Source organism: Artibeus jamaicensis, unplaced genomic scaffold, assembly GCF_021234435.1.
Source record: "Artibeus jamaicensis isolate MK-2021 breed Jamaican fruit bat unplaced genomic scaffold, CSHL_Jam_final contig_3206, whole genome shotgun sequence".
NCBI classification, from domain to species: domain Eukaryota; kingdom Metazoa; phylum Chordata; class Mammalia; order Chiroptera; family Phyllostomidae; genus Artibeus; species Artibeus jamaicensis.
The window spans coordinates 238482-248675 of NW_026521757.1; the positions used below are offsets into that span (position 1 = coordinate 238482).

The window sequence follows — 10194 nt, forward strand, 5'->3', positions numbered from 1 at the left end:
AACGTCAATAAGCATGACCTCAGGTGAGGAAAAAAATAGATAAGCATATTAAAGTCAAAGGAATTATAGTCTGGGGAGAGAGGTGATAAGAGAAAGCTGAGACCTGAAGCACAAATACTAGTTAGTTAGCAGAAGTGAGGTAGAAATCAAGAAAACCCACTTCTTGCAGATAGAACAGTGTGTATGATAGCCTTGGGCATGAAGAAATGGCATAATAGAATAATCAAAAGGAATTTATGATAGCTGGAGTGCAGAGAGCTTTCATAGGAGTGATGTCAAATAAGGCTGAAGAGTAGGAGGCAGTATCAAATAAGAGTTTTAAAGTCCAAAGAAGAAAAGTGATCTTCATTTTAAGGGCTGTTAAAAACCTTCAAAGGATTTTAGTTGGTGGTTGACATGACCTTAGATACACTCTGAATCATCACAGAATCAAAAATGAGTGGGGAAATAAAATGAGGAGATGGAAATAACATTTTGCCAGCTATTGTACAAGACATTGTGATTGATTTGATTATGATATACTTTCATAGAATTCTGTGGCATTAAGAGAGCCCTGTGCCTTGGACTCATGAAATTGCTGTAGAGATGGAGAACATAAGGCATTAAAAAAAGATATTTTGCTTTTATGGGGGACTTGGGAATTGTTTCTTGTGTTTTAGAAACAATGGCACTGGCTTTCTATGGTATATTGAAGCTGATATTTTGAAATGCTGACATGGAAAAGAAAATCAAAAAACACCTCAGAGGATAGGTGCAAAGAGAAATTAGAGGAGAACTGGGGGAACAGTTGTTGGAAAATTGCTGGTCAAAACCTGGCAATTTTACCAGCGTCCTCTGGGTGGATGAACACAAATGAAGTTATAGACATTATTGATTAGCAGCTACTATTGGTTAGTTACTACTGATTAGTAAATAAAGTGTTGATACCTGCTGTTGAAAGAGGCCAGATTAGTATTTCATTGTGTAAATGTCCCGTAGCTTATCCATCATCTATTGATGGACACTCAGTTGCTTCCACAGCTTTGCAATTGTTGATTATGCTGCAATGAACATAAGGGATACTGATAAAACAAAGTTGTTGTTGTTGTTCTTTTGAAATGCAAAAATCTTTGTTTTCAGTTAATTTGTGGTTAACTTTTTCTGAATATGAGGGTTTCACCCCTGGTCACCTGTTTGAATTTAAAATGCATAACTGTAATTAAAAATGAGTGGCAGTTTACATTGACATGTGGAAAAACCCTTAGTAAGGTTTTTATAAGGAGCTGAGGTGACTTTGTTTGGAAATTGATCTAAAGAATGAGAATTGTGGAATACATTGGCTTTTTGCAGAGTACTAAGTATTATTGTATTCACAAATGTAATAGCAAAGTGGATGGTCAGGAATTACTAAAGGGAAAGATGATAGCCATCCAAATGAAGCCTGATTACTAGTCAAAGCATGGAATATTTAGTCTTAATGTAATGTAATTTTGAAAGTCAGGATACTCAAATTGAAAAATAGGTAATTGTATACTGAAAATGAAGAGAGAATAGTATAACAGAATAACTGAAAGAAGTTTAATTAACCAGGGTTATGAGAAGGAGTATCTGGTTAATCAATCTGAGATAAAGCTAGTCACACATTGCAGAGAATGAATTTAACACCAATAGTAATAGCACCTAATCTAATATAGATTGTTGGGTTTCATGCATGATCATTTATCCAAAATAGCTTTATGAGTAAATTAAATGTTCTTAAGCCTATATTCAAATATCATTGTCAAAATACTAAATGTAATTGTCAATGTGTCATAATGAATCCTATATACCTTTTTCCTAAAAGGTTTGTTTTTCTACTTGAGTAAAGATAACTCACTTCTGGACCCATAAAACCTAAGATGCTGCTTAGGAAAGGCTCAAGAACTCATAAACATGTAATTTAGTGCTTAGGCATAACATGAATTTGACCAATTATTAAGAAAATGTAAAAAAAGTCTGGGTCTCTGTAAATGTTTCTTGTAAAAATAAAATGTATTGCTAATGTCATCACATAGAGATAAAGCATGGAGAGATAATATTTTGAATATCTATATCTTAAAAAGCTAAAGACAGAGAGATTCCACAGTGACCTACACATACATGGTCAAGTATAATTTTATAAAAATGAACCTCAATTAAAACAGGATAGTAAGTCCTACATGGACTGTTCATGGCAAGCCTGAGGTGCCCTTTAAATAAAAACATGAGTTTGACATAACCAGCCATACAAATGGATGAGCTCCAAGCCAAGGGTGAGGGTCTGAATGCAGAGACCTAAGGATTGCTGAAATCTAGCAGTGCAAAAAGGGCCACTTGACATAATGGGTTACATATATAATTGCGAATATTTTGATGTTACTAAATAGAATGAGGGAAGTAGCAAGATCATGAGGAGGTAAAATAATACAGAGATGTTAAAAACAGCTTTATGTGAGGATTCAGTGAGGTGATGTATATAAAATATAGTGGTAGGCAATTCCTAGAGTTCCTCTTGATGCTACTAAATCAACAGACCACTTAAGGTTGAAGTAGCATTTTGTGTTAATATACTTGTTTTTAACTGTATGTTTTGTATTATTCAAGGGACAAATGTACCACATGAACATTTGCATTTTGACATGAATAAGCAGTGTTTGACATTGAAAATTAAAGATATTTTGGAAGTGGATTGAACATACAGTAATTGAGAACTTCAAAAATTTTTTTAAATTAGCTTTTATTTTTAAAAAAATTTTATTTATTTATTTTTAGAGAGAGAGGCAGGGAGAGAGAGAGAAACATCAATGTGTAATTACCTCTCATGGGCCCCCTACTGGCGACCTGGCCTGCAACCCAGACATGTGCCCTAACTGGGAGTTGAACTGGTGATCTTTTGGATCACAGGCCAGTACTCAATCTACTGAGCCACACAAATCAGGGTAGAATGGAGAATTTATAAAAGGACGAGAACATTTTCCAATAACCAGATATATCTTACATGGGTCCACTATTTCTTGTACAGAATATAAATAAAGACAAGTACTTAGTAAAGAATAATATGGCAAGTGAAAATTTTGTCTATGTGAAATATTCAAATGCATATATAGAAAAGAGAGTCTAGACTGAAGAATTCTAATTAATACCTGATCACAGAAGTCATGAAACTAGAGGAGATTTCCAAAGGAGGTAGGTAGAGCAGAAGTCCTAAAAGAAAATTTGAGACACAACACCATGTAGCAGTCTTCTTGACAAGGTGAACCCAAAGGAACTGATAGAGATTGGTGCAAGCAATAAGAAATAGGGATTACATATGGAAGAGAGTGCATTTCTAGAAGATAATGATCCACAAAGTTTACTAAAGTGGAAAGGCAGCGGGTAAAGGGATCAAGCAAAAAAAAAAAAAAAGAGAGAAAGGATGTATGGACACAGAGAGCAGTGTGGTGATTGCAGTGGGGAGAGAGTGGATGGAGGTAGAAGAAAGAATTGGAAGGTAAATGGTAATAGAAAATATATAATAATAAAAATTCAATTAAATGAAAAATTAAAAAAAAACTAAGGAGAGAAGGTGGTTTTGGGGTTCAGCTGGGGTTCTTATGACAACTTTAAAAAATTCTAGTGTCCTTCAATCACATTCATATTTGTCCAGTCACTGCAAAAGACAATGAATTTGGAGACCTTTGGGGACTTTACATAATTTTCAGAGATATACTTGTTACTTGGTCTTGTAAAAATTATTCTTAATGGGAGTTAAAGCAATTAGTTAAACAATTTAATGAAATTCTAGATTTTGAAAAACTACCATAAGAATATTTATATAGCCCTGGCTGGTGTAGCTCAGTGGATTGAGCACGGGCCAGTGAACAAAAAGATTGTGGTTCAATTCCCAGTCAGGGCACATGCCTGGGTTGCAGGCCAGTTCCCAACGGAGGATGCATGAGAGGCAACCATACATTGATATTTCTCTCCCTCTCTCCTTCCCTTCCCCTCTAAAGATAAATAAATAAAATTTAAAAATTATTAAAAAATAATATTTATCTAAACTGGTATATGCTTTACAAGTATCTTAAATATATATTTATTCTTTTAGAAATAAATGGCATTTAAGGATACTGTGTATAAGACAGCATGGATGGATCTGGAAAGCATTATGCTACATGAAATAAGTCAGGTGGTGAAAGACAAATACCATATGATCTCACCTATAAGTGGAACTTAATCATCAAAACAAACAAGCAAGCAAAACAGAACCAGAGGCATGGAAATAAAGAATGAACTAACAGTAACCAGAGGGGAGAGGAGAGAGGAATAATGGGGAAAATTAGGAGAAGGTCCATCAAGGAACATGTATAAAAGACACATGGACAAAGCCAAAATAGGTAGGTTTGAGGGTGGGAGGCAGGGATGGGTGTGGAGGGGGCCCATGGTGGGATGAAAATGAAGATAACTGTATTTGAACAACAATAAAAAAACAAAATAAAAGAAGGATAGTTATAAAAGTTTTTAAATGTAAGGTAGAACCATAAAAATTATTAGTATAACTTTGTTTTCAATATATGTGTTACATATATAGGTTTGTTATTTGTTTTTAATTGAATGTATTGGGATGACATTGTTCAATAAAATGATACAGGTTTCTGTTGGGAACTGCCCTGCCTGGTTTCGGGAGCTGTGAATCCCCCATGGCTAAAGCTGAGTGAACCACCTTCAGACCATAAGCTACTAAGGAGACGAAGCTTATCTCCCAGGCAGGGGCACTACCTTTGCTCCTTAATTGGCTTCCAGTGTTGGTCGGTTAGCCATTGACGGGCAAGAGTCCTCAAGGGAGGATTGACCTAAGACAGGCACAATCACATGGAGGCCCCAGGGAAGGACTTGGGGGGCTATAGAGAAAGGGGATGATGGACCCTTGCCCCTCAGCTTTGACAAAGCCTGACTCCCCTGAGTCCTTGAGAAGTCTCTGATAATTCCTTGACTATCTGCCTCCTCTGCCTGACTTAAGCCTGAAACAATGACAGAGGGTAGTGTAGTCCTGTGCTGGAAAGGGTGGGCTCCACTGGTGATCAGGTCTGAGAAAGGATATGTAAAATCCTGTGAAACCTGCTTTGTTAAGAATGCTCTTAGTTAAATGATAAAGGCCAGAACAGGAAATGAGTTTGTTTCCCAAAGTTTTGTAGCCTTTTACCTGATAGACCCTGATTCAGAAGAAGCCCTAAGAAGTCCAGAAGTTCTTTGTATGCTATCTACTATTTGATCCTTACTGCCTAACAATGATTAACAAGCTGTACCTGCATTCCTTCCCAAATTAAACCCAATAAAAGCCTGTCTAGGCTAGGTCAACGTGCTCTCTCCTTGAGAGGGTGGCCAAGCTGCTCTAAGACATTCCCCCCTTGAGGGAGTAGCCATGTGGTCTCTTTTCCTCCACAAGACTTGGTAGTCCATGTGAATTTGTTTCATATCTCATTTATGACTCCGCAGGCATCGGGAGCTGGTGCACACATCAGGTTTCAGCTGTACAATTCTATAACGCATCCTTTATATATTGTATTGTGTATTTACCACACCAAGTCAAGTCTCCTTCCATCACCATTTATCCCCCCATACCCTCTTTTTTAAAGTAACAAATCGTGAGATATATGGATATTTTCTGAATGTTAGTTTTTTTCTTAAACTGCTCAAACATTATATTTTCTGTATAATATTCTCTCTTGCCATCCTCTTGATGGAATAAATCATTCTTCCTCTGTACAGACACTGAAACTTGGGCACAGTGAATATAAATTGTAACAACATTTAAATGATGGTGCCTATTACTAGGTACTATGCCTCAGGTTTTATTCTTCTGTGTCATGAGTGTCTAGTATACAACTCGGTACATAGTATCAGTTCAAAGAATGATTATAACCTCCTGAAATATATTTTTTTGGATAACATAGATTGTAGAAATAAAAGTGAATTTAGATACTTTTAGTTTAATGCCTTCATTATCCAGTTGACAATACTGATAGCCTAAGCCATTAAATGCCTTGTTCAGAAAATTAGTTCTTGTTAAAAAATTGCTTTTATTATCATATTTTAACTGGAAATGCTTCTACAAAAATATGAACACCAGTAAAATTGCTATATTTTATTTCAGAAAGCAAAAATTGGCCACCATAGCATTGTCAAGTGACAAAGTAAGAAAGAATGTCAAATATGAAAAAACATATATTTGCAATCAGGAAGAACAATTTTACTTCTAAATTATATTTATTTATTTATATAAAATATTTTATTTATTTATCTTTAGAGTGGAAGGGAAGGAGAGAGGGAGAGAAATATCAATGTATGGTTGCCTCTCATGCATCCTCCGTTGGGAACTGGCCTGCAACCCAGGCATGTGCCCTGACTGGGAATCAAACCACGATACTCTGGTTCGCAGGCCCACACTCAATCCACTGAGCTACACCAGCCAGGGCTATTTATTATTATTAATAATATTTAATAATAACTCTTACAGTTGTCTCAATTTTTCGCTATTGATTCCCCCTCCACTCAGCATCCCCCACTTCCTCAGGTAATTCCCACACCACTGTTCATGTTGATGGGTCATGCTTCTAAGTTCTTTGGCTACTTCATTTCCTATTATGTACCTTATAGCCCCATGGATATTCTCTAACCATCTCTTGTACTTCTTAAACCCCTTACCTCCTCATCCTTTCTCTGATAGGCACCCCTTTTTTACTAGCAACCATCCAAATGCTCTCTGTATTTTGTTCTTCTGTCACTGTTCTTCTTGTTTGCTTAGTTTGTTTAGATTCAATTGTTTATAGATATGTATTCATTGCCATTTTATTGTTCATAGTTTTGATCTTCTTCTTTTTCTTAAATAAGTTCCTTTAACATTTCACATAATAATGGCTCAGTGATGATGAACTTTAGCTTTTTTCTTGGCTGGGAAGCTCTTTATCTGTCCTTCGAATATAAATGATATCTTTGCTGGATAGAACAATCTTGGCTCTAGGTCCCTGCTTTTTATGACTTTGCATATTTCTTGCCAATCCCTTCTAGCCTGTAAGTTTCTTTTGAAAAAATCAGCTGACAGTCTTATGGGAATTCTCCTGTAGGTAACTAACTTCTTTTCTCTTGCTGATTTTAAGATTCTCTCTTTATCTTTAACCTTTGATATTTTAGTTATGATGTGTCTTGGAATAGGCCTCTTTGCATACATCTTGTTTGAGACTCTCTGTGCTTCCTGTACTTATGTGTTTATTTCCTTCACCAAATTAGAGAAGGTTTTTTCATTATTTTTCAGATAGATTTCTAATTTCTTGCTCTGATCTTCTCCTTCTGACACCATTATAATGTGATTATTGGAACACTTGAAGTAGTCCAAGATGCTGCTTACACTATCCTCATTTTTAATTTTTTTCTTCTTGTTGTTTAATTGGTTGTTTCTTACTTCCTTATGTTCCAAATCATTGATTGGATTCTTGCTTTCATCTACTTCATTGTTGTTTCCTTGTAAATGGTTATTTATTTAAATTAGTGTATCCTTTGCTTCTGGCTGGATCTTTTTTAGCTGTTGAGGTACTTACTGAGTTTCTTGAGCATCTTTATAACCAGTGTTTGAACTCTGCATCTGATAGATTGATTATCTCAGTTTCGATTAGTTCTTTTTCTGGAGTTTTGATCTGTTCTTTCATTAGGGTCGTGTTTCTTTATCTCCTTAATTTGGAAGCCTCCCTGCATTTGTTTCTATGTATTAGGTAGAGCTGCTATGACTCCCTGTCTTGGTAACATGGCTACTTGTATCAGGTGTCCAGTGGCACAGCCTTTCCTATCACCCAGGCTGACTATTCAAGGTGTGCCCTCTGCATGGGCTGACTATATTTCCTCTTGTAGTTGAGGCTTGGTTTCTGCTGGCACTTCAATAGGAGGGATTTACCCAGGCTAGTCAGTTGCAAGGATTGGCTTTGACCACTCACCACCAACCTCTGCCCTTTGTGGAAGATCAGCTGTGCAGAAGCAGGGCAGTGGTGCTTCAGTGTAATCTATAACTGTCCACTGGGTGCACAGGCTCTGGTGTTTCCTGGATGGTGCAGGCCAAGGTCAGCCTTCACCTGTGTTCTGCCTGGTGTCACCCTGCCTAAGCTATGAGCAATCTGAGATAGCTGCTATTCATGCTGGGCTTAGAGATTTGTAGGTGAAGCCAAACTGTGAGTCTAAGCTAGCTGCTGCTGGAGCTATTTAGCCAGAGGTAGAGGATCTGGGAGCTCACTGAGGCCAGCTGCTTGTTTGAGAGGATTTAAGAAGTTGTGAACTATGAACCAAGACCAGCCATTCATAAGGAAAAGTCACTGTAAATAGCTTTGGGAGGCCCATAAGTTAGGTAAGTTGGAGAACCCAGGATCTCCAAGGTGGGGCAAACAGTGTTAGCTAGATTGATAGAATCTCAGAAAAAATACCCACTAACTAGCTCTGTGGTATTGTGGGGGAAGGTTCAGAAAGGACAATGGCATCTGCCCACCTTTCTATCTAGGAGAAAACTGTCCCCCAGCTCTTGCTTTAATGCCAGACACTTTAATACTTCCTTGAATGCCACTGGTGTCTTTCAACCTGCTACCTTAAAGCTGGAGCTCAGAGGGCATGAGTCTGAGTAAGTCCACATGTGGGTTCTTTAAGAGGGACTGCTTGGGACTCCAGGAGTTTCTTCCACTGACTCAATCCCTGCAGATTTTTGCAGCCAGAAGTTATGGGGACTTATCTCCCTGGCACTGGAAACCTAGGCTGGGGGGCCTGATGTGGGGCTGGGACTTTTTGCTTCCAGGATATCTTTTTTGAATTTTTATCTACCACATGTGGATGTGGGAGGAGCCTGTTCTGTGTCTCTGCCCCGCCTACCAGTGTGGATGGATGTGGTTTCTGTAATTCTGTGGTTGCCAGATTTATATTCAACTCAATTTCTGACAGTCATGAGTGATGGTTGTTCTGTAGTTTAATTGTAATTTTGATGTGGTTGTACAAGGAAGAGAACTGTATTTACCTATGCCACCATCTTGACCAGAAGCCCAGAAGGAATACTTTTAGAGTGTGGAAGATATGCACCTTTTAGAGGTTTTGATCTCACATATACTTGGTTTTATTAAAATATTTAGTGGCTTGAAAATATTTCATGTTTCATATGAGTAGAGAATATTTTTATTTATACACAAATATACTTCATATAATGCTAAAGAAGGCATGGTTCATATTCATTTTATAGCCTGTGTAAATAAATTATTCATTTTCTCTAAATTCAGTGTGTCTGAGTTGAAAAGTGGTTTCTCAGAAACACTTCGAATCATGAATAGAGAGATAATTTGCCATCCATCTGCATAAGTGTGGTACAGTTTCACCTGTGGGAAATGTATAATGACGGCTAGCAATTCTTTTATCACCCAGGGAATGTCTACATTGCTCTGCTATGGGTATTTATTCACACACAATCATAAAATTTAAAGATAGCAGAACACTTTAGATTTATTTATTCAAACCTTCTACCAGACATTTAAATTTCCAGAATAAGATTTTCAAAAAAGTTTCTTTTCTCTCCTGCTTTTTGTTTCTTACAGACATTTTCAGGGAGCTTAATGAGTTCAATGTCTGTAAAGTTCTGTAACATGGCTTTACTATACTGCCAGCTTTCTCCGAACTTCTGCAGAAACACATTCAGATGAGCAGACACATTGGCTGGGTTTTCTTCCTATTCTTGAACTAAAGCTAATAAATTTCTTAATTGTTACAGAGTTTTATTATGTCTTTGAAAGATTCAAATTATTGAAAAAATCTCATTATGGCAGTAAGCCAATCTGCCTATATTATTTCTTTCTCATTCTACTTCCTAAAGACATATATAGAAAAATCAAATATCTTTTTCAAAATGACACTTTAAATATTTTTAAATGGTTATCATGTGACCTCTAAATTTTTATTTCTATAAGCAAAATCTACTTTTCTTTAGATATTCTGGTATTATATACTATTGCTATATTTGTATCAATATTTGTATCAATATTCTGACATGATTTTCATTTTATGCACATTGCTACTAAAATGTAAGTCAGAGTGTTTGGGAGTCTTAGTGAGATTAGAGGGACTGAGCATAAAAGAAAAAGAGAAAATACTCATGGACACAAACAGCCATATAGTGATTGCCAAGGGAGGGGAATTGGTAACCGT

The 10194-nt window shown here is 36.7% G+C and overlaps 1 non-coding gene across 1 annotated transcript; it reads right to left on the minus strand.

Moving 5' to 3' along the window:
• Positions 1 to 9579: 9579 nt before the first annotated feature.
• Positions 9580 to 9712, minus strand: LOC119039960 (small nucleolar RNA SNORA33). Its single transcript, XR_005080759.1, has one exon. It is a non-coding gene; the product is annotated as a small nucleolar RNA SNORA33 (small nucleolar RNA).
• Positions 9713 to 10194: the final 482 nt, after the last annotated feature.